At 39.6% G+C, this 26,881-nt stretch overlaps 1 long non-coding RNA gene across 1 annotated transcript; it reads right to left on the reverse strand.

Annotated features, from left to right (window-relative positions):
* Positions 1–10,173: 10,173 nt before the first annotated feature.
* On the reverse strand, positions 10,174–20,167 carry LOC148900576 (uncharacterized). Its single transcript, XR_016114355.1, has 3 exons — positions 19,266–20,167; positions 18,016–18,091; positions 10,174–12,284 (listed from the first exon to the last, which is right to left on the reverse strand). It is a non-coding gene; the product is annotated as an uncharacterized LOC148900576 (long non-coding RNA).
* Between the last annotated feature and the right edge of the window lie 6,714 nt (positions 20,168–26,881).

Below are 26,881 nucleotides of genomic sequence, written 5' to 3' on the forward strand. Positions count from 1 at the left end.
GCACATAGCTGACAGGAATTTTACACAAACCACACGTTTAGTTACATTATTAAAAACGTATGACAGAATAAGGAACGTCTTTTCATTGTTTATCTTAAAGTCTTTTGTCTCTCCATCCCGGCATTGTGTATTGCGTCCCCTATATATACAGTAAAGTCTCGTTATATCGATATCGGATATATCGATAGTCCCGGTTATATTGATACTATTTCTATGCACGCACTGAGAAAATTACATGCAAACAGGGTCGGATATATCGATAGTCCCGGTTATATCGATATTTTTTCGGACTCCCTTGAATATCGATGTAACGAGACTTTACTGTATATATATATATATATATATATATATATATATGCTATTTAAGTCCAATCGCATATATATAGCGTGTGTTTGTGCCATTTTTATTTGCAACAGATTTACACGTTGTTAACTTTTGTAAAGAAAAATAACACGTTATAATTACCACAATGGGGAAATATTTCATTTAAAAAATCAATTATTAAGGATAGCACCAGTTTGCTACCTTAGTTCGAACATGCAATGCAAAAATACCACAGATGGGCCAAACGAATAGCTTTAATGCTTCCTTTAAAAAACTATTTTGAGCAATGCTTGTTTAAATAAAAATGATGCAGCAACACATATAGAGTAACAATATAAAAATAGGTCATATCCTTTGGGGAAAAAATGACTATCATCACTTTTCCTGAGTGACTTAGTTGGGAAACAGTTCTTGGTGTGTGCATTTTCTGTATATTTTACTGCACCATGATGGCCCACACACCAGAAGCATAATAGCAATGTATGTGGAAGTAGTTTAATCCTTATCTATTTAATACTATTTTTATCGCATGCAGAACTCCACAATACTGTGTAGTACAAATCTATTTATCTGACTACTAAAAGTTTTGGTGGTGTTAGTTTGTTTTATTTGTTTTTTTTTTTTCAGTGTTAAGACAGATAAAAAAAAAACCTCTGTATTCATCTCAAGAAGACGACATGAAACTAAAATGTTTTTAGCAAAAAGCTTGTTCATAAAATGATTTAAATTTGTAAGGCATGCCACGACTGTACATGAGCAGTGAGAATTGATTCATTCACAAGAAAAAATAAAAAATCGTCCTCTTCTAGCGTATTGTGTTGAACCAGTGAAACAGCCTCAACCATGGTGGCTAAAATGTTGAAATTGTTGCCGCTAAAAAACAACACTGAATTCCCTGATAGCTCTCCCATGCTGATATAATATTCATGCAGTCATTAATAATTGAATTAAATTAACACAGGGTGTCGAGTGTGAGTGATGACAGGCCATCAAATACTTATCTAGATGTCAATCAACACCTCCGCAGTTCACTCGGTACAGTAATCGACCATAAAAGGGAGCACTGGAGAGTGCTTCAAGCGCTAGAAAAAGTATATTTGTATTGTCTCGTCAACATACAGTATTTGTGATGAATACGCCTTCAGGCCATTTTATTTTGCTAACTTTACAATAAAGACTTTGAGAAGCATTTAGCAGTTTGATGTCAAATATTTGTTTTTACGTGATTCCCATAGCATGATTGACACTGTGTTTGGAATCATTGGAACGGCCATAACAATTTGTTTATTAAGGACTGTGCCATACCCAATGATATGCATTACTATTCCATTGATGATGAACGGTACCCAATTATCTTGAAGGGTATTTGTCTTCTTTTTTTTGACTGACACTTTTATACAACTAGAATTGTACACACAGCAACATCTGCAGCTAAAACACAATTTAAATTATCCTCAATGATCACTGTGATACATTTATACAATTACAGCATTAAAGCCTATGAGTCGTATAATTACAACAACTCATTTTACACAATAGGAAATTATTAGATGCAAAAATACGATCAAATACCAATTTGAAATGTATTTTATTCACATTTACAAAGAATTGAGACTTCATCCTCAAGCAGTTCTGTTCATAAGTAGGCTAATCACTTTTTTCTTACACATTAGTGAGTTTGACTGTGAGGTAAATTCCCCTTGACAGCATTTTTTCCTCTGTGTAAAAAGCTTCCAGTTTTCTTCCTTTTCTTACTTTCTGAGTTATTAATTGAGATCATGAGAGTCAACACTTTGAGCTGAGGACCATCCCAAGACAAGAAATGCTTGAAATTCCTAGCCATAAATATGCACAAGCAATCTATTATGCATATCATTCTTTAAATACCATATAAAATGTGTTTTTGTGACTAAATCTTAATTTTGCATATGCTTTTAAGTAACATTCATTAAATAATAATGAGCATGAAATTGATGGCAGAAGCAGCTTTGGTCCTGTCAATCAAAGGCACGCAAATTCACTCCGACACTTTCCGTCTCTCATCACTTCCAGCTGCCAGGCCATCATTGTTCACGCCTGCTTCTCAGAGTGAAGCCGAATCAGCACATACTGTACGCGCTCTCCCGCTTTTCACTTTTCCCATCTTTACACTTAACTAAAGGTCAGAAAGGTCGGTAAATTCCGCAGCAGATGTTTCTACGCCAAGAAATGAATTGATCTGAAGCCATTTATTATTTACTACCAGGCCCAAAAATGATCTGTGCTTGTGTCCCTCTGAGTCGAAAACCCCAACAGTGGTACAATTTTGAGTTCAGCTCATTTTTTGCAGGATATAAATATTACCTCAAAAGTGCATTTCAAACCAGGCAGCAAAGAGGAAAACCGGTTTGTGAAACATCGCAGAAAATAAGTCACCCTGTGTCGTGGAACACTCTTAGCTGAGCAATTACAAAACTAAGATAATGAGGGGCAGGGAATGGCACATTATGTATGTTCACTTTTTGAAATTAAATTAAACTTGTCAGAATAGTTTAAAGGGTGGCCCAGTAGAGCAGTGGTTAGCGAATCAACCTCACAGTGTAGAGGTTATTGGTTCAAACTCCCTGTGTGGACTTTGCATGTTTTCTCTGGTCCATCGTGGCTTTTCTCCGGATTCTCCAGTTTCCGCTCACATTCCAAAAGCAATGATTCTGATAAACAATTACATTTAAATCATCCATTTAAGCTGTTGATTTGTTTGTCTCCATTGCTGAATTTGTTCGGATTTTGTTTTTTCTTACGGGGGGTGCTTATCAAGCTTTGCTCAGATCTTTGCCAATGTTTTTCCCTCCCACGAAGGGAGCAGCATTTGACTTTTGTACAGCCACCCACATTTCAAGCTCAGATAACTCCAGACCCCCATAACTTACGAATTGACTCTTCTTTTTCCAATGAAAGAAGAGAGTCTAAGGTTTCTAACACTGCAGTGAATGTTTAAAGGACAACCGACATCTCCAGACAAGTTGTGTCCATAATTTGTAAAATTGCTTCAAATGACTTCTACTGAGCGTATTTTAAAAAGATTCCACCGCATATAGCTATATTTTACGTTTTAAGACTCACACTGAATATTCAGGAAGTCTTGTTATTGAGTTGGTGACGAGTCCGTACGTGACGTCACTAAAGGAACGCCCCACACCGAAAAAAAAGACACATTGTAGCAGTCATTCCATCACGTCAATGTATTTTGCAGTATTGTTTGGTCTGAAAACCTTGTGTTGCACGCAAAAGCCGCCAGAAGAGGGTGTCCAAGCCTCATATAAGGAATTTATCAGCCTGTGGAAACGGAGGTGGCCACAGGAGGTCGCCATTTTGTGCCTCTTTTCTGGTGATCCGTTTCTCCCCAATGTTGCCTGAAAATGGCATGGAATAAATTATTTAATCGATTGCACACATGTATGCTTTCCTCTTCAGAACTATTTGAATCATATTCCTAACTGGAGGTGTAACAAGAAAGCATATTCTCCAAATCTGAAGCCATTGTTTTGATTCTCCAGCAAGGCAAGACATCTTGGGGTGGCACCACGAACAAGGGGCCGGGACCTTCTGAAACTGGCCACTTCCGGGTTCATTTTTTTGCAGATTTTGGACACTTTAAGTCATTTTTATTGGTGTTTTGCATTTGACTAAAAATATCATACTGCGTGTTTTGGGTATTTTAGATGCTATAAAACATTTTTCTCATGTCAGTTAGGAAACAAAAAAGTGACGTCGGTTGTCCTTTAGGTAGTTGTAGTAGTAGTTAGTTACAAATGGCTAGTCCAGAAAATCCACAAATGTGAATGAGGTACGATGACATTCTGGACTTGGTTCATAAAAGCTAATCTGCAAACAGATTAATTATTATTTTCCAAAGTAAAGTACAGAATGAAATGGATTAAGTAGCACTTGAGTTTCTACTTTCATTACTGGCTTTCCTGTTATGCGGAATTTTTTCGCGAGGTTAGATCATTCCTGGATTTTTCGGAAATCAGTATGACAAAAAAAATTCACTAAAATATCTATCTTGCGATAGCTAGATCTATATCACCACGACCCAGAGAAGTTCAATATGTTTCCCAGGGATAAGGACAACAGATACGCCAACTCCCCCATTGCACTTTTCCAGTGGAACAGAGACACGGAGGTATTTCAGGGGACAGCGCCTTTGATGTGAGCAATTTATATGGCTAATTATACAAAGAGGGTAATAACAATGGAGACCGCCAAGCGCCCGTGTGTTTACCCTCTCTGTGTTTACATCATAGACGAGTCCTTGAGCCATGTGAGAGCACATGCGCACGCCCATACACACTAACTGCGAGACGGTTGAGAAAACAGCTGGGGTAATTCTCAGTTGTTCGTATGCAGATCATAATAACAACAAACAATGAAAAATGCCTGACATCAAAGAAAGAAACGATGCAATTTGACGCTCAGAAAAGAGGCAAAAGACTTTTGATGCACTGACTTCCTCCAAGATTTAATTGATAGCGCTGCTAGTTTAGTTTGTTAGATGGCTGCAGGACAATGCTCGTATTATCATGAAGGCCCCTGCCTTGGGCTATCGGATCGTGTTACTTGCATATTTATTGTATATTGTATATTCATGCCATGCTTGTGTCCCATCACCTAAATTGGCTGGTGCATCATGATTTCCCGCGTGGGATTCGATCTCAAAATAGGGGGCCACGATAACAAGATTCATTTCACATTTTCTCCAAAGTTTGTGCTTTCACAGAAGACAAAGCCTCAGATGTTCCTCAAAAAATCTATGGACAACGGTTGTAAATGTTTCATTCAGAACATGGATTTTTTTTAACCTCAAAAGAATGACTACGGCTGTACTTATCTACCTTTCATCATGCTGGCTAGTTATTGCGCATGTCAATCGCCCCATGCATTTGAAGAACATTAATTTTGGAATAACAGCACTATTCAGGTTCAAATAATGAGCATTCAATTATTGACCGGTGATGAATATTTCACAAAGCCACTGGTATTTCACTCGGATGGTCTCATGTGAAGTCGTACGAAGAAGGACATGAGGTCCTTCTGACCCAGAAATCCTCTTTACATCTCAGCGAATATTAAACCGTTGCTCGAGTCTTGAGCACAGTAAGGTGGGAGTCATGACAAAGACTACTGTGGTTAAAAACAGAATTGAGAACACATTTTTAGATTATAACTCCACATCTTCCGCGAGAGTGGCTGCCTTTACAGCAGCTCCTGCATTTTGTTATTGTTGCTGTGAAATGTAAATTTCTCCAGAGAAAAGGCTCGTGTAATCTAATGTAATCTAAACTTCCTAAATTGACACAAAATCCCCAAAAGTGCCCCTGAACTGTCCTCTGAACTTTTTCTTGTATGTATGCTCTTCTTCGTCTTCTATTTCCTCTTGTGTCTTTCTTCTCTTGTTGGTTCATTGGTGAATAAGACCATTTTGGTAGATTCCACCATCTACTGCAAATCATTTCCTGATATAGTCGATGGAGGCAAACCTGCTTATTCAGCCCCGATAACAAACACTTAAGACCGTGTTGAATATAAATGAGTTCCCAGAGACCACAACCATAAAAGCTGATATGTATGATATATAAGACTCAAACAAAGCCAAGTCAGCTTTATTTTCAAATATGCTCTATGTGCAACATACAGCACAGATGAAATGTCTCATCTCGCAACCCCAGTGCAAACATCCCGTGCATTGAAAGACACACACACGTGCATACATGCACAAGCACACACACTCCCACAAAATTGTACATTTGTGAAGTGATGTCCTCTGATTTGGCCTATGTTGCCATGGCTGTGGGTGGGCACTGCCATGGCAAAGTAGTAATTCATCTCACACATAGAACGTCATGTGGATGAAAGTCCTACAAATATACAAACAAGATATCTGCAATGCATGTTTCTGTCAGCAGGAAAATGTAGCCATAAGTGACGGATTGAGAGGATGGACAAAAACCCACTTCTGCCAGTGTTTTTAGTGCTTCATTTTTGTTTTTTGTGTTTGTCTGTGTCCCTTCATTCCCCATTCATCAACTAAACAGCTTTCATTTAATCGCATCATGTCATTGACTGTTTGTAAACCCCTAGCCACTTGTTTGACACAGCTATGTTCTTCACATCTCTTTGCCGTTTATTAAAAAACACTGATGGACAGAAAGGACCAGATTCTTCAGTAATGTGAACCAATAAAATGTGTCAGTCATCTTACATCCAGCTCATTCCACTGCCCACAACTCACTCTACAGATGAGTCACACTTATTGATTATTGATTGTAAAAGAATATCTAAATAATAATAATAATAATAATAATAATAATAATAATAATAATAATAATAATAATAATAATAATAATAATAATAATGGAGCCTCCGCACCCTGCCCACCACCTTTTCCAGCTACTCCCCTCAGGCAGGTGCAACTGTATAGTGCCTCATTTTTTCTTATGATGATACGAGTGCATCGTGTTCTACTGGAGAAAAATTCCTTGTGTGTTCTACATACTTGGTAATAAAGATGATTCTGATTATAATTCCGGTAACAATAACAATAGGAATAATAGTAACAATAATAATAATAGTAATTGGATAAATAATGGTAGTCAATAATAATAAACAATAATTAATACAAAAGAATTAATAAGAAAAATAAATAAAATACTGAAAGAATGGCCATACTATGAAACTACAGTATAGTATATTCTTCCATTCAGTCGATCAAGTGATTATGTATCTTTTTTTTCTGTTTGATGATTGGAATACATTGTATAATGAAATGTAACTATACATTTTAATTACAATTGGAAAATAATTTAGATGAGTCCTTGTATGCAAAATAAAGTAATTTCTGTGAAACAAGTGTCATTTTCAAATTTTTATTTAAAGACTGGTGTGCTCAATGTAACTCTCCTTAATCTCGATATATGCAGGAAGGCACCGTTATCCAATGACTTTTCTGTACTGACTCAAAAAAAACTACACTCTATCTCAGAGACGTTCTCCTGTTCCTCATTTTGCTTGGCCTGACCTCTAATTCTGATGCATAGCGGAAATCAAGTGCAATGGCGAGTCAAGTGACTTTGCCTTTTAATTTTCAGAAACTATGCCTATTCAAACCCCAATCACCAGGTGACAAGTGGCGACAAGGGTTTCCCTCCGCTCCTTCATTCCAACACAAATTAGAGTTCTGCTCACTGTGTGGAAATTAACTAGTATTTAAAATGCCATAGCTTTTACATGTGTGTAAATCAGGGCTAGGGACATCCCTCTCAGTGTACATCTCTACTGTTCCAAGCTGTTCTCTGCAGCTTTGCTGTGTATCTTCTTGACTGAAGCTGACCCCCGCGTACTGACATCTTAATTACATCTTTAGGAGCCTTTGAAAGATGTCAATGCGCCAGAGACATATGGCTTCACTCTGAAGTCAGTGGGGTCAGATGAGCAGCCCTGTTGTTAGGAGTCGCTCAACGACAAAGGCATACGGTTTCAATTTCCACTTGCCTCTTTTCCATTTTATTTTTATTTATTTATTTCACACTTTATTTGCAAGCATTCACGGCTTGACTTTGGGATTCACTCAGCTCTTCTCCATCCCTCCTTTATGGTCATGCTGGCAAGGTTGGTATAATGGGTAATTCATCCTCAGCCTCACAAGCAAGCCCCCCGCAATGCTTCTGACAGCTGAGAAATGTCATTACAGGCCATAATGAAGAATGAAATCAGTTATAGCATCACCACATGCGCAAAATTTAATTAGGGATCTCTGAAGGTCAGCTCAAATGCTTTGCCTATGATGTTTTCATGGATGCACAATGTCGGATGTGGATGAAAATATATATACAGTATTTCTACTCTACATTGACATTGGAAATAGGCGGGTCCAAACGATGATAAATCTAGAAGCATGTAAAAATTGCAATAAGCAAGCAAATGTTTAACAAAGGCAACTGATCAGACATTGAGATTAAAATGAGGTGCAGAGCAAAGCCCTTTTTTCTCATCTCTTACTACACCTTCACACAATGTACAATTAGAGCTCATACGGGAATGAGACACAGCCTTGGTGTTGCATCAATTTGCAGATCATTTAGTCTTTTCACACACACCCGTACTCCTCCAAATCTGCACAAATCAAAGCGGTAAAAAGATGAAAATAGAGCATGACGGAGGGGAACTGGGGGAGTCATGGAAATTACTTTTGTTTTTTGCACTCAGATTTTTATTTAACTTGTAAGTGATCATTCTGCCTTTTAGTTACAGCTGTCAGCCTTCATTAATGTGCATTATAAATTGCATCAAAGTGCATAAGGCAGTGTGTGATTAATTTATACAGCTCTTTACGTGGAAGGAAACTGCGCAGGTGCTGAGGAGCCTAATGACTTGGGTGGCGCAGCTAATCGTGACCCTCCCATTTCAGAGTTTTGGAAAATGGAACGCCTGTGTTTCTCACATGAGCATCACTTGTCAGCATCTCACAAAAACATCATCACATATATGCCATAACACTATTTCCCTTTTCTTAAAATTATTGCCTTAACTATTACGGAAATTGTGTTTGTGTCAAGGTCATTACCCCAGCACACAATGCAGACCTGGCATCTGTAAAGCTGAAGTCACAGCAAGGCATTTCAGAAAATTAATTAATTAAAACTATCAATGGTGACCAAAAAGCTATTCCATCGCAGTGAGTGAGTGAGTGATGAAGCTTTGTAAAGCTATACATCTGCCATGCTTTCAATGTTAGCCTTCCCCTTTTTGATCCAGACCGTCACTCGGCGAGCTGTTGGACATTTCTCACAAGGAATATCTTGACATCCAAGTGCTTTGGATTGTCCAAAACCAGATGGCAGCAGCGAACATCACAAAAAAGACTGATAAATACAGGTTACGGTTGTCTTTTTTCCCCATCCCAAATTGTTATTTACTGTAAAAAAAAAATAAAATAAATTACCAAACACCTTTACTTTATGAAAGTCAGTTTACTTAAGGCTAAAACAAAATGAGAAATTATATAAATTGGCTAACGTAACTCGAGATGCTATCGCAGTCGTGAAGAACTTGTGAATAACTGATATTTGAACAGAAACCATCCAGCAACAGATGCAGACACCAAACGTATACTGTGGATTGTGGAGAAATGTACATGCATATTCTCTTTCTCCAGGTGGCAAAATCCCAAAAAGCATAAACATTGAAATGTTTAGGAGCATTTCTCTTTCACAAAAAAGAAAATTCTTTGGTGGGGGGGGTCCAGAAATTTCAGTTGAGTTTCATAGGGAGTTATCAAACAAATAATGTATGTAATTAAAGGACAACCGACGTCTCCGGACAAGTTTTGTCCATAATTTGTAAAATGGCTTCAAATGACTTCTACTGAGCGTATTTTACAAAGATTCCACCGCATATACCTATATTTCACGTTTTAAGACTCACGCTGAATATTCCGGAAGTCTTGTTTTTGAGTTGGTGACGAGTCCTCACATTACGTCACTGAAGGAACGCCCCTGACCGAAAAAAGGAGACATTGTAGCAGTCCTTCCATCACGTCAATGCATTTTGCTGTACTTGTTTGGTCTGAAAACTTCGTGTTGCACCAAAAAGGCAGAAGAGGGTGACAAAGCTCCGTGTAAGGAATTAATCAGCCTGTGGAAACGGGTTGATTAATTCCTTACACGGAGCTTTGTCGCCATTGTCTGCCTCCTTTTGGTGAAACATTCCCCCCCCCCCCCCCCCTATTGCCTCAAAATGGCACGGAATAAATTATTTAATCGATTGCAAACATGTATTCTTTCCTCTTCAGAACTATTTGAATCATATTCATAACTGGATGAATAATAAGAAAGCATATTCTCCGAATCTGAAGCCATTGTTTTGATTCTCCAGCAAGGCAAGACGTCTTGGGGTGGCACCACGAACAAGGGGGCGGGACCTTCTGAAACTGGCCACTTCCGGGTTCATTTTTTTTGGCAGATTTTGGACACTTTAAGTCATTTTTATTGGTGTTTTGCATTTGACTAAAAATATCATACTGCGTGTTTTGGGTATTTTAGATGCTATAAAACGTTTTTCTCATGTCAGTTAGGAAACAAAAAAGTGATGTCAGTTGTCCTTTAAGGTACCACTGTACGTAAAAGACACCTTTGCACAACTAAAGTTTTAATTGGTGTGTGTAGACATACTAGACACACCGGACTATAAGGCGCACCTCCAATAAATGGAGTACAGTAAAGTCTCGTTATATCGATATCGGTTATATCGATAGTACTGCTTAGTCCGATACTATTTCTATGAATGCAAGGAGAAAATTTACATGCCGCAGGATCGGATATATCGAAAGTCCGGTTATATCGATATTTTTTCCGACTCCCGAGAATATCGATATAACGAGACTTTACTGTATATCGATAGTACTGCTTATTACGATACTATTTCTATGAACGCAAGGAGAAAATTTACATGCCACAGGATCGGATATATCGATAGTCCGGTTATCAATATTTTTACCGACTCCCGAAAATATCGATATAACGAGACTTTACTGTATTTTCAAACTTTTTCCATGTATAATGTGGACCAATAAGGCGCACATTCAATAAATGACAAAGGTTTTCCAAATATAATATATAAATACAGTAAAGTCTCGTTATATCGATATCGGATATATCGATAGTCCCGGTTATATCGATACTATTTCTATGCACGCACTAAGAAAATTACATGCAAACAGGGTCGGATATATCGATAGTCCCGGTTATATCGATATTTTTTCGGACTCCCTTGAATATCGATATAACGAGACTTTACTGTAGCTAAAGTTTTCCAAATATAAGGCACACCACATTATAAGGCACTACAGTAGAGGCTAGGGTTATGCACTAATTCTTCTACAGGGGGAAATTGAGTTGGTGGCTGCTGACAGTAGTTGCGAGATCTGTTGTGGCTCAATATTACTTACTTCAGGCGCATGTGCGTATAAGTCGCAGGGTGAAAAAGACCAAGGCTTTAGGGTGGGCCGTATACAGCGGAAAATACGGTATATTAAAGTCGACTGATTGGCAACAATTGTCTTGGTGAAACTCCACTTCCAATACATTCTCAAGAAATTTTTGATAGATACATTTTACAGATACGGTAAAATGTTTTGAAATTTAGCCTTAGTGCCTTCTTTTTACCTTTACTCGCATTTATTGCCTTTTGGCCAACCATCTTGAACGTTTATTTCAGTCAGAAGTTGCATCTCACCCAAAGCATTTTTATTTTTTTCCAAGAGCGACATATGCAAGAGTCATTGGAAGATCGGAACTAAAGTGACATTGTGGTTATATTTTAAAACCGTATTTGTCTTTATTTAAACCTGCCCAACACGGTTATTGTTTGATCTCATCCAAGCCCACATGAAGCAACTTAAATTCCCTGCAATATAGTGCACGGGATAGAGCGACCACTTGGCATGTTGTTGTGATTACACAAGAGAATTGGCTCACAGATGCAACCATTATGTTAGACAACCTCTTCAATTTCCCTCTGCTTGCTTTAACAAGCGCATATGGTGAGTACAGTACTGTACAAAGATAAAAGACAAAAAAGACAAAAAGACAACAACAAAAAATGTCTTCCCTTGTCAATGACTTACTGTTATTAATCGACCGATTGTCCTGTGCGCTTGCGACCTCTAATGGATTCCACATGACTAGAGGCCAAGCCCAGAGAAGAGCACGGGCCTTTGCTAATATGACAACCATTAGGCTGCACGGAAGGGTGGGGGGAAGGGAGGACTTGACGGTCTCTCAGTGTCCTGTAACTGATGTGTCGCACTCCGAGCCGTCTCCCTCGGGTGGGACGTAGATGTATCCACTCTGACAAGCGTCTCGCTCCTTCCTCTGTGTCCCGACGAGCCTATTATCATGAGGTCCCGCGAATGCCGTACATTCTGGGAAGTGGCACATAAAAGAATGATCAGGCTAAGCTTTCAGACAGAAGTTATTCACACAGGCAGGCTCTTTGTTGAACAAAATGGAAATGCAGCGACGAGAGGTACACCTGTTGCGTGTCCTTGCGGAGACGAAGCACTCACACTTGGCATTATGTGCCTTATTATTTATATGGGGCTGTCAGCTAATAATGCATGGCTCTCTCTCACCGGAGCACTTTCTGCCATCTTTGAAAGTTATGGCACGAGGCAAACGTGGTTTCACAGACATCTGGGGTCCGCTCACAAGGGTGTTGTCTGAAGAAGTCCTTCCCACTTACACCGATATAACACAGCCGGGCTGCCGCGATACAGAAGCCATCTTTATCTCTATTTCTATTTGGCAGAATAAATCAACCGCTATGTTACTGTTGAGAGGATGGCTTTTGGACTCCAGAAATTATTTAGGAATAAGTAAAACTGTTCGAATGTTCAAGTCTTTTTCGTACACTGCCTGTTAAAGTTGTTGTTCTTTAAAAATGGAACAGACGCGAAACAGGGGGACAAAGTAGACCCGGATTCTGGGGTCAGTACAAAGGTAGTCAACTACAGTACGACACCGGCCACTCACTTCTCCTTCCCTTCTGGGTTGAAAGCTATTGTCATTGTCTGACAACCTTAAAGTCAGTCACCTCAGACCCTGAGAGAGAGATGGGCCATTCATAGCTTGGATCGACCTTAACGTATCTTTAGTCTGACCTCCAAGGAGCCATTTTCACTCGACATGCAAAGAATATTGCAAGTGTTGATCAGCGAAAGTGTACTCATACTCATCCTTGTGCAGGTCTGTCAGGTTTGACCACAACTATGTGTTGTGTTTGGTTGAGGTTGTGGGTATCCCACCATCTGGAATTTTAGGAAAATTTGGTGATTTTGCTAAAAGGCCGGTCTATTTACATGCTAGTTGAATCACAAACCTTATTTTCCGATTAGATTTTGTAATTTCAATTTGAATACTGGGATCCAACAGAATACATTTTATCAGTCTGTTTCAGCCAACAATGATACAAATCAAATAAACAAATGTTGTTCTTTACTCAACAATGTTGAAGGTTAACCTTGGGCTTCACTGAACTTGGTTTATTTTAAGTGCAAATTTAGGTGGGCCTGCCTGCTGAAGTGGTCTTCCTTCATTTGCTGGTATGGCGTCTCGCAATCTATCGGTCAGTGAGAGGTCAACCTTCTCATTGAAAGGTAAATATTGAGATGCACATATGGAGCAATTCTCTCGCTTTCACTGTCTCTCTTTCTCTCCCTCTCCTCTCTCTCTTTCTCTCTGTCTCACTCTCACACTCTCCCTCCCACCATATCGCTCCCTCCCCTCTCTATCTCATTCACTCTCTCTCTCCCGACCTCTCCCTCCCTCCCTATCTCCATACCTAGCTTCTTCCCTCCCTAGCTCTCCCTCCCTCCATCTCCCTGCCTCCTCTCTCTCTCTCTCTCTCTCTCTCTCTCTCTCTCTCTCTCTCTCTCTCTCTCTCTCTCTCTCTCTCTCTCTTGCATTATCCCTCTCCCTATCTCTCCCTCTCGCCTTCCTTCCCTCCCTATCTCCCTACCTCCGTACGTCCCTAGCTCTCCCTCCACCCCCCTGCCTCCTCTCTCCCTCTGTCTCTGTCTCCCTCTTTCTCTCACTATCCCTCTCTCCTCTCCCTCCCTCCATTTCACTCCCTCCCTCCCCCTCCCTCCTTCCCTCCCACCCTGTCCATCTCTCTCCCTCCCTGGTTTCCAGCCAACCTCGATTTCCCTCTCTCTGTCACATACACACACACACACACACACACACACGCAGAAAGAGAGGATAAATGAGAGAGAAAAAGAGCCAGAGAGGGAGAGAGAGAGAGAGAGAGAGAGAGAGAGAGAGAGAGAGAGAGAGAGAGAGAGAGAGAGAGAGACAGACAGAGAGAGAGACAGACAGACAGACAGAGAGAGAGAGAGAGAGAGAGAGAGAGAGAGAGAGAGAGAGAGAGAGAGAGAGAGAGAGAGAGAGAGAGAGAGAGAGAGAGAGAGAGAGAGAGAGAGAGAGAGAGAGAGAGAGAGAGAGAGAGAGAGAGAGAGAGGTGAAAAAGTCATTATATCAGTGTTTCCCTTCCTAGTTGCTGCTTCGCCTGAAGGAGTTAAGGGCATTGTTCCACTTATGTGAGAGGGACATTTTTTATGCACGAATGAGCCCTGATTAGAGGTTGAGTCTTAATGGCAAGTAATTAGCGAATCTCTTTAGCCCCAGCGTAATGATCAAACGAGCTGTCATCGGGTACCTGATACAATGATCCTCTCACTCTCTGATATGATATTTTATTCCTCTGCAATTATGCAAGCCCCACTGCACCACATGTGTTTATTGCCTCAAGCGCACATGTCAAATTAAAGAGCAGCGTATGCACCTGATATTTAATTATTGCCTGCTGCACCACCATGCACAATGGGAAAATGTCAAAGGCGGTAATCTACACTGCTTCAAGCACGGCCGATTGGGACATTCCGATCAACGTGCACTCGAAAATTCGGAAATATTCAACACAAATGGAAACATCTCCAGTTTGTTTATGCTCAGTTGATCTTTATGCCACATCACTCTTATGCTGAGCATTGGAGGAAAAATATATAATAATAATTGTACATCCTTACAACAATTGTTTTATTTTTGTATTCATTATTTCATTCTGCAAACTTATTTTGCTCACAAAGGTGGATTTTTAAGGAAGTGGCATGGTTTCAGTTTGCATTTTCTCTTTTAAAAGAATTTGTATGCTTTACAATTATAAATATGATTCTGCATCCGTGTGTTCATAAATTGCTGATGATTCATTGAGAAAAACACATTTGGAAGGAGAGCATATCCATTATGACTGGATTCTGACTGTGTGTCTATTAATGAAGAACAAAAAAACATAGCACAAGCTCTCAGTTCTTCCTGCCATCAACAGCTTTTCAAATGTATATGTGGACAATATTTAGAGTGACATTATTCTCCTGCCTACTTCCCTCTTCCAAATTGATTCTTCCTTTTCCCTATTGCTAAGTGCTATTCAGATTTCAGTTTAACATTGTGTTGCTGTCCCCTAATTATACACTTGCAATAAGTGTTTTTTTTTTTTTTTTCTTTTCCACACTTGGATTGATTGATTTTGTCAAAGCTTTGTTGAGTGGTGCCATCGCAGTTTGAAAACAGGGGGCATTCATTTGAAAAGGACAAAATGCTAAAAAATCCTTTTGCATCTTTAGCTTTGCTGTATTTCTGTGAGCACAAGTGGGAGGACTTCATTCTGTCACATACTGACTGGAAGGAAAGCGATTAGGAAGCTTCACTTTTTTTAATTAACTCATTGAATTGAAATATGAATTGCTCGACCTCTCATGAATTCTGGAAGTAGCTCTGCTGTTATAACTAACTCAAACCTCCCCTTACGTGTTCATGTCAAAGGTAATAAATCTGAGATGAACACTGCAACATTAAATCCATCCTGCCTTGTAAAATTTGATTTGCGACAGGGGCATTGTAAACATTCAGAACTCAACCTAAACAAGGCAGCCGTTCCCTGGAAGTTGTCATCAACGTTAAGCCAGTGTTTAGTTCACTTTCATAAATGTTTTACTTATGGGATAATAATAATGATAATAATCATAATCATAATCATAATAATCATTATCATCATCATAAAATAATTGCGCTTTTGTAATGCACACCACATTTCCATTTTCACAACACCAAATTTTGAGATGAAATGTGTTTATTTTAAATTGCAATATAATTGAGTGAGAGATCTCCCAAACATGGGCGCACTAGCTTAATGAGAAGTCCACTGACAGAGTGATCCGGGCTGGTCCCCAGTGGACGCAACGTTATCTTCCCATCGGTTCAGCTGTACAGTTTGTGACAAATGTTGATTGATGTTACAGGTTTGGGGAGCTAACTGATTGTGTAGGCCAGCAAATCCCCAAATGAGGCCTTCATTTAAAAGCTTGTTTTTCCATTTGACAATTTGATATTATTCCTAAGCAAATGTGTCAGTATGTGGATTCAATGCAAGGTTGCTTGGAAAATAAAAATGTCCACAAATGCAAATGATTTTCATGTTAATTATGTTTCAACAGTGAATAACATCCTGGCCGGTAAATAGTATCAAAGCTGTACACACATGTTAAGTAGATGCAGGGAAGAATGCAGTGTGGGGAGCGGGGAAGTTTCTGACAGGGTGCCCCAGATGCCAGTATAACACAGATGTTGTAGTGTTGCTCCAAAAACCACAATCACGACATATGGTAATTGCTACAGAATTATTTTGGCCAGTGCCCTAACCAGGGGCTGATAAACTGAAAAGCCTGCAACTGCTACCGAGGTTCCGCGGAATGAACAGCTGACAAATATGACACGATATGCCAATCCGGTGGGAGAGGCCACCAGGTAAAGCCATCAGGGTGAACGATGGTCGCAAAGTCGGGAACACAGGTGAATAAATCCACAGATGTCTCAACATTCTGTAGAAAAGTTGATTGTTTATATAGCGCTTGTTTGACCTGAATAATGCAGAGAGAAAAGAGCGCTTACTCTGTGGCCGCAGACACGGCCGTTGTATTGGAATCGCTATGTGACATACCACAAAAAATATATATTTTTTTTTCCGGTGTATAAGGAGCACCGAAAAGATATATATATATATATATATATATATATATATATATATATATATATATATATATATATATATATATATATATATATATATATATATATATATATATATATATATATATATATATATATATAGTAAAGTCTCGTTATATCGATATTCTCGGGAGTCGGAAAAAATATCGATATAACCGGACTATCGATACCGATCCTGCGGCACGTAAATTTTCTCCTTGCGTTCATAGAAATAGTATCGTAATAAGCAGTACTATCGATATAACCGATATCGATATAACGAGACTTTACTATATATATATATATATATATATATATATATATATATATATATATATATATATATATATATATATATATATATATATATATATATATATATATATATATATATATATATATATATATATATATATATATATATATATATATTACATATGCATGTATTATATTTGGAAGACTTTTGTCATTCATTAAAGGTGCACTTTATAATCTGGTGCACCGGAAAATGTGGTAAATACATAAAAAAAGAACATTGCATTTCCTGAAGTATTTTTGTCCGATGGAGTGGATCCATTTCCAGTGTTTTGGTGACAAATTGTTTCTGACACTATCCGTGTCCACTTAATGGTATGAAATAGCAATCTGCTTGGATTTCTAATCATTAAAGGCATCTTTGTAAATGCAGAGATTTTTGTTTGTTTGTTTGTCAGTTTGTTTGGTTTTGCTATTTAACAGCACTGTGGTGTTTATTTTTCAACGCAATTGAATCCAGCCATTATTCTTCCAAAGTTCTTCTAAAGAGAAGCCGCTGTGGTAGAAAAATCAGCCTAGTTGTATTTCTCAAGTAAGTGTTTTAAACTGGGCGTAAACACAAACATGCACACTTTAATACACTTGCGAACACCGAACACCAACACAGACCACAGTACTCGCATATGCCCAGAGACAAATACACACTGAATCCACCCAAGCAACATGAAGGGATGAATATATGAGGAAGGGGGGAATAAATAAATAATAAATAAATAAATAAATAACATTGGTCACCTTCTCTTCTGGGTTTTTAGCGCCACCATCTGGTCTTCAATGACGCAGTCCCGGTTCAACACAAGCCTTTCTTTTGCTGCATACCAAGTACAGAGCCACATATTCAGGTAAGGAATATTGCAGAAAAAAATACAAAGAAGAGGAAAAAAGAAAAGAATTATAAGTTACATATATAAATTGCCTGCTAAAAGAGAGTGGTATTATAATTCTTGCGTTCACGTGGAATTTGACTCGTAGAGGAAGGAGGGGGCTCACTTTAAAGAAGATCATTTTATCAGAGACTATAGACTCCTTTTGAAGAGAAGCCAAAGGGATTGTTCCTGGCAGGTTACACAATTGGCGCCTCTATCAATTATTCTTCTGCTTGGAAAACCTGACATTATTTATTGTGTGATATGTGCTGTGGGTTGGGAGTTATGTTTCATTGGAGTTGGAAACCTGCCTCTTGTGTTGTCAAGAGAATAGAAGATGCTTTGATCAAAAAGAGCAGAAATGCTGGGCAAAACCCATTTTATTCATTTCGCTGGCCATGCGTCTCAACAAGTGCAGAAGGCACAGGACTGATATGTGGTCAGGTGAACATTTCTGGACTCTCTGCAAAACTGTTTCTCTCATGCAAGGTGGTGGTATTTAATTCCAACTGGGGCTCACTGATTTCCATTGGCGTGAGATGAAGGTGGCAGCAAAATGAACACAAAGTCTTGCAAAATATGGTATATTGTTGCAAAACAATACAGCAAAGAATGGAATCATGTCAATCTCCAGAATTAAACCCTTTGAAGCATCCTGTTCAAGAGACCTGTCTCACATTCGTCATTTGATGATCAACTCAAATGATTCCAGTCAGCGACAAGAATGGGACTCACACAACTGTTTGAATGCTTGAAATTTTAGAGGTGAATCAAATTGAGAATGTTTTTTCAAGCCTTGAAGACTCTTCAAAACACACTATTTAGGCAGGGGTGCTCACACTTTTTCAGCATACGAGCTACTTATAAAAACAACCAAGTCATGATCTACCCACTACAAAAATGCAAAACATAATTATTTTCAAATGTATTAAGGATTGGATTGGATTGGATATGCCTTTATTAGTCTCACAGTGGAGAAATTTACATTCTAGGATTCTTTGTATATACAATGTATGTTGATGTACCTTGCATAACTGAATAAGCCAATATTGCACAACACACATAATAACTACATATCCATAACATAATAAATAACTATTAACATTTTTTTGTAATTACCTGAGTTTACTTTGATGACTTGCACTGAATTGAATCAGCCAGGGATGCATAGTCCGGACAGTAGCTGCTGACAGCCAGCCTCAAGCACATTTCTAAATGTTCATCAGTCATGGTGGAACGGTATTTGGACTTAATGATCTTCATGTAGGAAAAGGCTGACTCACATAAATAAGTGGAGCCGAATAATGCAGTCAAGGAGCTAGCACATTTCCTCATGTTGGGGTACCTTTCCTCTGTGAGTAAGTTACAGAACTGTCCATGAGCCCTGGACTTCAGCAGTAAGAACACTCACAATCTCCGATGTCTTTCCACATTTGCTGGGTTAAATCCTCAGCCATGGCTTCACAGCGCCGTGTAACTGTATGTCTTGACAGCTGCAGAGCTTTATTTGAAGATAATATCTCCGCTTTATTCTTGAAGTCTCGGAACAAGGAGTCAACTGCTTCAACGAATGCTTCTTTTAGCATCTCTCCGTCTTGGAAGGACTTGTTTTTAACGATGGCGTGACTCACCCGAAACGATGCTTCGATGGCGGCTTTTGCTTTTGAAGTACGTATGTTGAGGGAAAAAATGACTGCTGTCCGGACAACTGGGATTTTAGTTCGTCCACCGTTCTCTTTCTCTGCTGGCTTTTCGGCGGGAAGTCAATGTCGTATTTTCCATGAACAGTCCGAAAATGGCGCTCCACATTTTCCCATTCCGTATGAAAGTAATATGTTTTGCCCCCTTACTTGATCCAGCTTTCTCACTCATTTTGATCACCATATGTTTTAGCAAGGGCTTAAAATCTGAGGTAATTCGCTGACTAGCTTGTAAATTTTGCTGCGTTTAGCGCCGTTGTTTACGCATGCACGGCGACCTAAAGTTCAAAATTCAGTTGTCATCTGAATGGTTGCCCTGTATGTCAATCAAGTGACGGGACGTTTGATAGGCTGACAAATGGTCTTTTACTGTCACACTACGATCGACGTAATGAGCACCCCTGATGACTTTTCTGGTCATGTCAAGATTCATACACCATTAATTGCAATGATGACTTTTATGACAAAATCACAGAGTATCCATAAATGTGAAAAATGTAACTTCACTGTTTATTTCCAGCCTCTACATTTTTTTGAATGTAATTACAGTACATTGCTTCCCAAAAATTACACTTCAGAATTTTCTTACCCGCACACGTGTGTGTGTGTGTGTGTGTGTGTGTGTGTGTGTGTGTGTGTGTGTGTGTGTGTGTGTGTGTGTGTGTGTGTGTGCGTGCGTGCGTGTGTGTGTGTGTGTGTGTGTGTGTGTGTGTGTGTGTGTGTGTGTGTGTGTGTGTGCGTGCGTCCGTGCGTGCGTGCGTGCGTGCGTGTGTGTGTGTGTGTGTGTGTGTGTGTGTGTGTGTGTGTGTGTGTGTGTGTGTGTGCGTGCCGTAATATGCCTTTAAATTGTATACGAAGTGCATAACAATGACCCCATTCAATTTTACCATCGTTGTTTATAATTTGCTAAGTAGAGAACACAAATGGGAGGGTAGCACAGATTTAAAATGGTACACAACATAAAAGAACAAAACCAAGCGGTGTCTATTAGCTGTAAATGATGCATAATAGCATGATCCCAAGAGAGTCTCTCCTAAACGAGCAAATAAAAACCATTGTCATGGCCCCGATTTGAGGCAAATCCCTTATTTGGATTATGAATCGGCAAGGCTTTGTGTATAATTACTGAACATGTTCAGGAATGTTAGCGGAGCTTGGCAGGTGCATTTTATCTGCGGGAAGAGGCAAAAGCGCTGTTGACAGAGAGATGGCAGGAGGAGAGTGATAGGAGGGCAATATTTCAAAGCTTCGGGGCAGCTTTGACTATTTCCCAACCTCATTAGAGAACGGATGTGTAGCGGTTTTAGACTTAGCAGGATAAAAAATAGCATTATCATTCAGGTTGTGAACTTTATTATTGGAATATGTCTGTGTAAGCTCTCAGTCGTACAGGTGTGGTCCATCGATGAAAAGGCTTCTTCAGCCGTCATCTGTACTTCTTTGAAGGTGTCGGACGTTTCGCTTCTTATTTTTTTATGTTACTCTTTAAAAAAAAAGCAGGATCGAACGTTCACCCTTCACATAGAGCATATGCATTTAATACTCCAATTTAAATTTGGGAGGTTGGGAGTAAAAGGGTGCCCTGAAAAGCCCCCCCCCCCCACCCCCTCATTGTAACACTGAGGAGTTAGTTAATTTGTAGCAAATCACAAACATCCAACACAAATGTTTTAATTTTGTACCTTTAAAGGACAATCGACGTCTCCGGACGAGTTGTGTCCATAATTTGCAAAATGGCTTCAAATGACATCTACTGAGCGTATTTTACAATGATTCCACGGCATATAGCTATATTTTACGTTTTAAGACTCGCGCTGAATATTCAGGAAGTCCTGTTTTTGAGTTGGTGACGAGTCTGTACGTGACGTCACTAAAGGACCGTCCTTTACCGTAAAAAAGATGCATTGTAGCGGTCCTTCCATCACGTCAATGTATTTTGCAGTACCCGTTTGGTCTGGGGACCTCGTGTTGCACCCAAAAGCCGCCAGGATGCCAGAAGAGGGCGTCCAAGCTCCATATAAGGAATTTATCAGCCTGTGGAAACGGAGGTGGCCACAGGAGATCGCTATTTTGTGCCTCTTTTTTTGGGTGAGAGATTTTCCCCCAATGTTGCCTCAAAATGGCAAAAATAAATTCTTTAATCGATTGCAAACATGTATGCTTTCCTCTTCAGAACTATTTGAATCATATTCATAACTGGATGTGTAACAAGAAAGCATATTCTCCGAATCTGAAGTCATTGTTTTGATTCACTAGCAATGCAAGACACCTTGGCGTGACGTCACGAACTGGGGGCGGGACTTTCTGAAAATGCCCAATTCGCAGCTCAATTTTTTGCAGATTTTTGACAATTTAAGTCATTTTTATTGGTGTTTTGCATTTGACTAAAAATATCATACTGCGTGTTTTGGGTATTTTAGATGCTTTAAAACGTTTTTCTGGTGTCAGTTAAAAAACAAAAAAGTGACGTCGGTTGTCCTTTAAATGTGCTGTCTATCAAATGCATTTGATCAAATCAAATACATCTCACTCTCCTGAATTATTCACATTATTGTGTGCGGCTAGTGTGTGTTCAATGACGCCCAATTAGAGCAGAGACGCTAAATCTCATTTGCAGATGCCAGAAGCAAGGTTTTTATATAAGAACTAATATTTGAAAGTCAAATTAAAGTTGAAACAGCCAGTAATAACTGTTAATTAACTCTGGTTTTGTGTTGTTTTATTTTTGCCTTTGACAAACCAGAATGGTGTACTGGCTTCACAAGGCTAGTGCTTAACATTTCGGACCACAAAGATACATTTCAAAGCACTGAATTATGCTTTTGATGTGAGTATTCTCGGTAGAGTAGATATTATTTTAAGATCTCTTTGTTCAAAAATTCATTTTTATTATGGCTGTCTGAAATGCAGAGTAATTCCCCGCATAACTAGCCATTGGTGCAATTAACATCTTCGATCCAGTTCATATTGCTGATAATTTATACAGACGATGCGCCTCCCCAGTGATCGCTCGCAGGGTTCGAGCTCCATCGCATTTAGAGAATCCCTCTCATGCTGATGAAAATGGAATGTGAAACTTTAATGAACAGGGCTACACTGTCACCGTAATAAAGACTTTTGAAACAACACCGAGGCCAGTTCAACAAGTCAGCCGACAGCAACGCCGGCGTGGTGACATCAAACCAATTAAAACAGACGATAAATATTAACAGTGGAGGGTGTTAACAGAACATGACTGGGAAGATGAGCTGTAAACAAGCGCTGGATGGGCGATCATTAAAACTGTGTCACATCATGCTGCACAGGAAAGACAAATTGAGATTGAAACACGACAATTCATTTGAATGATGTCATGCTGAAAAAGACAGTGATGATGATCTTGTAACTGATGAGGACTACATATATTTTAACATGTAATTTGTTGTTTTGCAACCTGATGAGTATATTAAGGATGTAATTTGATTTTATTTTATTTTTTTTCACTGTTTTAATGGGGATTTGGGCTGCTCTGCAATGTGAAAATACAGTGGTACCGTTAGTTATAAAATCAATTTGCTCTGAAAGAAACTTGTAAATTGAAACACTTTTTCCATGTAAATGCACTAATCCGTTCCAAGCCCCCCCCCCCCCCCCGTATCGCTATGATAGGTCCCTACTCTCAGGTTGGGGGGACCAGAGGACCACTCCCTGTGGCCCCACTGATTGTTCCTACATTCTTGACTAACGACTGGCCCATTTCCCCCACTCCAACCTGAGAGTAGGGACCTATCATAGCTGTGTCCGGCGCCGTCATGGCTGGACATTAGGGATATATAAATAGGGCCGATACGACCAGTCAGACTTTAGTTCGCTGACGAAGCCTCTTGGATAGGAGGCGAAACGTCCGAAACCTTCAAATTTGTACAGATGACGGCTGAAGAAACCTTCTCATCGATTACCACTACAAATTAAATGTTTGGTCAAAGCCTCGTGAAATCCTACATTCATTCATGCAACACTTGTTGTGGTGCCCTTTAATAATTTGTCTTCATTATAAAATGTGAATTGCAATGGCTTCCCAAAGAAACTCCAGCTCATACCGACCATGTTTTACTGTCAGGAAAAGCAGAATATTCCTCAAGCTGACTCAAAGACAGATACAGTTCTTTCAACTATACAAAGGCTGAAAAATAGAAACTCCGGCGACTGTCGCAGTTCCAAATAAATCGGCCGCATTAACGCATAACTTTAATATCCGCACTACTTAATGGGCCCACATTGTTGAATTATCTATAGGTCTCAGTGATTCAAAAAGGACCATCAAACCCAAACTTGCCAGCAGTGTCTTGTAATTGAATAATACATTACATGTGGCAATTACTTCTGTTAGAAGCAGACTGAGAAATCAATAACCAAGGGATCAAATCAAGGACTGTGAAGCTCTTGTTTCTACTCCCCATGTGACCAATTACATCAGTGCAGTTTAAACACCTGTAGTGTCACAGTGAGCTGTCACACATACTATTGTGCAATTGCTGTGTCACACACGCACCCCACAAACGCTCGTCAAAAGCAAAAAAATAAAAATAAATAAACAACAATCCACAAAATGCATTTATTTGGGGACTGAAATCGCTAAATGTTGCTGTCGTTTGGACTATTGTGTCCATAAATGACTCGAACTCTGCAACGGGAATAGTTGGGCGAGTTGGTTGCAATCAATGCTCTCAGCGGGTAGCCCAACCTGGAGCTATACATTATGCACTATTTTTTAGCTTCAGGCTGTTTCTTCTCAAGACATACAGTATATAGTGTGATTAAGAGAGTGTGAAAAGGGCTGTTTTAATGAACATATTGCCTGACGCAAACACACGGAACAGTTCTAAAAGGCACAGTATCATTGATCTGAATGTGTGGCCTGTTGGTGGACAAAATGTGTTTGATTTGCAATGTCGGTTGCCCTGAACAAGGCTCACATGAGGTCCTATTACAAGAACCCGATTTCAGCTATGCTGTTTTTGTCTTATAGAAAATAAGAAAAAAAGAATGACCTCAAAATTCGTTTTACTCATTACCCTTTTTTTAAGGACATATACAATGACTGGAAGACAGTTGTGAGGTGTGCTGTTGATTTGACAGAGGAATTAAAGATGGAGGGGGTACTCCATCAAGGGGTCAGCCCTGAGCCCCTTCTTATTGGCTATGGTGGCGGACAGGCTTACGGACTATGTTGGACAGGAATCTCCTTGGACGATGATGTTTGCAGATGACAGTTTGATCTGTAGCAAGAGCAGGGAAAAGGTGGAGGAAAACCTAGAGAGGTGGAGGTTTGCCCCGGAAAGGAGAGGAATGAAGGTCAATCGTAGCAGACTGAATACATTGTATGTGTGAATGAGAGAGACCCAAGTACAAGAGTGAGGTTACAGGGAGAAGAGATAAAGAAGGTGGAGGATTTTAAGTACTATATGTCAACTGAGAACAGTGAAAGTGTGGAAAAGAGGCGAAGAAGCATGTACAGGCAGGCTCAAACGGCTGGAGAAAAATGTCAGTTGTGATATGTGATAGAAGAGTTTCAAAATGAATTGAAATGTGTATAGAAGACCATTAGACCAGCCATGATGTTTGGACTGGAGACAGTGCACTGAAAAAAAAAAAGACAGGAAGCAGAGCTGGAGGGAGCAGAGCTGAAGATGTTGAGGTTTTTTTTCTTTGGAAGTGACCAGGTTGGATAGGTTCAGGAATGACTATATCAGAGGGACAACTCATATTAGAGGCTTTGGAGAGAAAGTCAGAGAGGCCAGACTGAGATGGTTTGGACATGTCCAGAAGAGAGTGACTATATCGGGAGAAGGATGCTGAGCCTTGAACTGCCAGGCAGGAGACAGAGAGGAAGACAAACGAGCAGGTTTTTGAATGATGTCAAAGACAACATGAAGGTGGCTGGTGTGAGAGAAGAGGATGCACAAAACCGGGTTAGATGGAGGACACTGATTTGCTGCGGCGACACCGGAAGGGAAAAGCCTCAAGGAGAAAGAAGCTCATTTTCCTTTTTTCCCGATCTGCTATCTGTGGTGAAACTAACCCATGTTCTCCTGCTGATCACAGGAGTATTGTCAAAGAAAGGAGCCTACTCTTATGTGTAGTTTTTACATCTGATGTTGTAAACTGACACAAGTCTATGGATCTTGCAAGATCAGTGGAAGACCTCTAAAATGGCTGGGAAGATTGGAAATTTGGCTTTGGCAAGAGCTGGCAGTGAATGAGTTAATCATATAAAAACTTTTGGTTCAAATGAACCCTGAGACCCAAAGCTTGACAGCAACCTTATGTTTCATTTGCGCTTTTAATGTGCTGTGGTTTGCTCCCTCTCATCTGAGAATAGATCATCAAACGAAGGCTGTCAATACTCAGCAACACACGCGGGTCCCTGAATGCAATAATAGCCTGAAGTCAAAGGATGCTTGTTACATGATAGATTGATAGAAATCCCCGATGTATTTTTTGTATACTTAATTTCAGGTGCCTAATAGAGGGAACATGTAAACTGCCATAGCTTCATATTTACTTATGTTTTTGAAGAACACCACTTGTCCAAAACAGCCTCATTATTAATTAGGGTTGAAACCCTTGCCAAAGGCACTTCAGCAGCAACTGAGTTCATCAAAGCACATTGAAAGACACAAGGAGTAGCGACACCTGCCATCAAAAGCCACTCATTTCAACGTCGCAGAGTTCCAGAATATGGGGGGTAGAGGAGGGGGAGATACTGGTAAACAATGGGAGGAAGGGACAGTCATGAATTAAAAATCAAAGTTGAACAGCTGCAGCAAGTTGATCTGAAGTGCTTGAGCAAGTTTTACAGAAGGTTAAAACATCCACACTTTATTTAGCTAAAACATGCGACAACCAAAGGACTTCACAGGCATCAAACGACGCCGCGGCTTCTGCGATTTTCTGTGGTGGCCTTGCTTTGCATATTTCACACAGCAGCGGGATTCTTATCAACGCACACCTTTTTGTTGACGTGCAATATCATATGTGTGCGTTATGTTTTCA

This window comes from Hippocampus bargibanti, linkage group LG03, assembly GCF_051943395.1.
Source record: "Hippocampus bargibanti isolate YZ-2025 linkage group LG03, ASM5194339v1, whole genome shotgun sequence".
NCBI lineage: Eukaryota > Metazoa > Chordata > Actinopteri > Syngnathiformes > Syngnathidae > Hippocampus > Hippocampus bargibanti.